Here is a 2,810-nt window from a genome sequence, read left to right on the forward strand (position 1 = left end):
GCCCTTTTGAAATGCAGGGACTGGGGAGAATTTTCCGGAAAGGGATGTTACACCAAGTGTTTCGAATATGCTGGCCTTAATACTGGAGAAAAGTTCAAAGGCAGCTTGAGGAAGGGAAGAGGAACTACTTTCTCAGCTTTTTTAAATTGTCATTGCCAATAACACCTGAGAAAAAAATATACAAACAAATAAAATGTAAAGTAGTAGTTTAAGGACATCTCTACTTTCACCCTGGATGTATCTAACACAATCCACAGACAATTGCAACATGTTTCATGAGTATATTGGGCTTCTGGTAGACTTAGGTTACTGATTGATCAGTTGACAAGTTAAGCAGGAAACAAGATGAAAATGTTAAAAAAAAAAACAGATTGGTGAAACTGAACAAGGAGGGAGAGAAGCCAAAAAAATAACCAACCTTTACCATAACATGCCTTGATTTTACTGACCTAGACTTGTGGGGAAAAGAATCATTAAACCATGGGATTCCATCATAGAAATCATCAGAACCATTCCCTGCAGCAATAGCTGCTTCTTGTTTTTTCTTGTCCAGTCCATGATCCCCTGCACTTGTCAAATCACTAGGCATGTTGGTGGACTTGTGGTTCTTACCATCAGATTTATGGTTATCAGAATGTCCATCTGATTTAGCAAAAACCTTGTCACCTTTCACAGACTTTGAACAAAGATACCCCATATGAAAAACTCAATCTTTGTATAGAAAAAAAAACTCCTCCTCTATTAGCTCAGGTCACCCAAATTAGGAACTGATATAAATTATAATAGAGCACCCTTTTTTCAAAATGCTTTGGTGAAGTCTTGACATCTTGTATATATATCTATGCTTTGGTGAAGAAGGAAACTTGCAATTACAACAAATGAGAGTTTGCAAGTGCATATACCAACATAATACCTTCTCATTGCCAGCCCTCAGTGCTAATTTATCAACAAGATAAGTAGCAACAATTTATCATTCAACAAATATAATAACAATTGAACAACAAAGGACAAATTTTGTCCAAAGAATACGGTGCACCTTGAATTAACTTTTTTTTATGTACTAATAATGAAACAAAATTCAAGCTGCATCATATCCTTCATGTTAAATGGATCTGTTTAGATAAATCAGAACAGTTGTGGTGATATTCAAGGTGCTAAACTCCTCCAAATCATAATCAGACCCCATTTCATTGTGCCCACCAGGGGAATCCTGGTCTTGTCCATTTCTAGTCAAAGGAACCCGCAATTGAGAAATTGGAACAGGAAGATGTTCTTCCCTAAAGTACTTGTCCTGAAGTAACTCCATAGTTGTGGGTCTCTTTTGCACTAGGGAAACTTCATTAGGGTAGCAATTGGGCATGCATGGTTCAAGACCACTTGGATTTTCCACATTACCAAATGAGATTGATCCATAATCAGAAAGCTTGGAACAACCCGGCCATGTTTCCTCATTAATGTTCCCTAATACACTTACAGCTCTGCTGAGTTGATCTACATCACTTGTTCCAGGAAACAATGGCTTCGATGTTAATAGCTCAGCAAAGACACATCCCAATGACCAAAGATCAATCTCTAAACCATAGTATGTAGATCCATAGAGTAGCTCAGCAGCTTGGAACCACCGAGTTCCGACACATGATGTGAGACAACCAAGTTAATTTCCTCCCACCTCCTCAGCTTCATATGTAAAAGAACCCTTGCAAAGATCATCATCTATGTCGCTCGTTGTGCATGTTACAAGATATGAGGTGTTTCCATTATAGATGTTTGTATCCTTATCAGTGTCAAAAGAGTAGCTCTTGGTTTTCATCTCATCCAAAACCCTAAACTATTCTTCATGACTCACGGTTCCCTGATTTGGATTTTCATATACAGTTTGGTTTAAGTTAACTAATTGAGAAATAGCTTCAGGATGTTGGAATGATCTTTCACTATTTGAAGAATCATCTTCATATGGTGGCGGGTTCTCCTAGGGAGCATCAAATCCAGACTCCGCTAGTATCCTTTCCTGAAAAAGTAGTAAAATTTAACATTAATATATATCTGGAAACAAACAAAATAAAGAAAGTAAAATGTGTTTTAAGTGTCTTAAAAGTTGATGAAAATTGATTTTAGTCCTTATATTTTAAAAATGATGACTTATTCGGATACTAGTAACACTTCTACTGTCACATGACTTCCTTCTTCATTTAACAACATGTTCGTTTAAGATAAATATTGTTGTAAGCATAATATTATTTTATAGATTTTTATTTGAAGCGAAAAGGTTTTCCTTTTTATCACACGACAACTTACAAAATAATGTTAATTTAACACACTGTGGAATGGAATAGAGTGGACCACTCATTGGATGCTCAAGTCATGATAAACTGATTTGGTCCCAGTTTATCATGTTTGGATTGATAATTGATTTGCTCCCAGTTTATCATGTTTGGATAACTGATTTTCTCAGCTTCTACTAAGTTATGATGTTTAGATTGATAATATTAGGCTACATTCTTTTCCTTGCTTATATTGTTTCTCTTAATAGTGATGTTTATGTGGTTGAAATAGGTAAATGGTCTAATAATAATGGAGCAGGTTGTAAAGGTGCAAGAATGGTCATTTTGTGTATCTAGTGGACTAGTGGTTAATCTCTTTGAACAAGACAACACCCAAGTCCACCACAAAGCTTAATCACATACCTAACATAGATATCTTCACAAATAAACCATCCTGAAATAACCTCCCCCATCTGAGAACATGACAGCACCCACGTCCACCCCAAAGCCAAATCACATACCACCAAACTAACTGCCACAACAAAAAGT

The 2,810-nt window shown here is 36.3% G+C and overlaps 1 pseudogene; it reads right to left on the bottom strand.

Annotated features, from left to right (window-relative positions):
- Positions 1 to 1,102: 1,102 nt before the first annotated feature.
- On the bottom strand, positions 1,103 to 2,033 carry LOC100790424 (cyclin-dependent kinase F-1-like; annotated as a pseudogene).
- Positions 2,034 to 2,810: the final 777 nt, after the last annotated feature.

The sequence above is a fragment of the Glycine max genome, chromosome 20 (genome assembly GCF_000004515.6).
Source record: "Glycine max cultivar Williams 82 chromosome 20, Glycine_max_v4.0, whole genome shotgun sequence".
In the NCBI taxonomy this organism is placed as follows: Eukaryota; Viridiplantae; Streptophyta; class Magnoliopsida; order Fabales; family Fabaceae; genus Glycine; species Glycine max.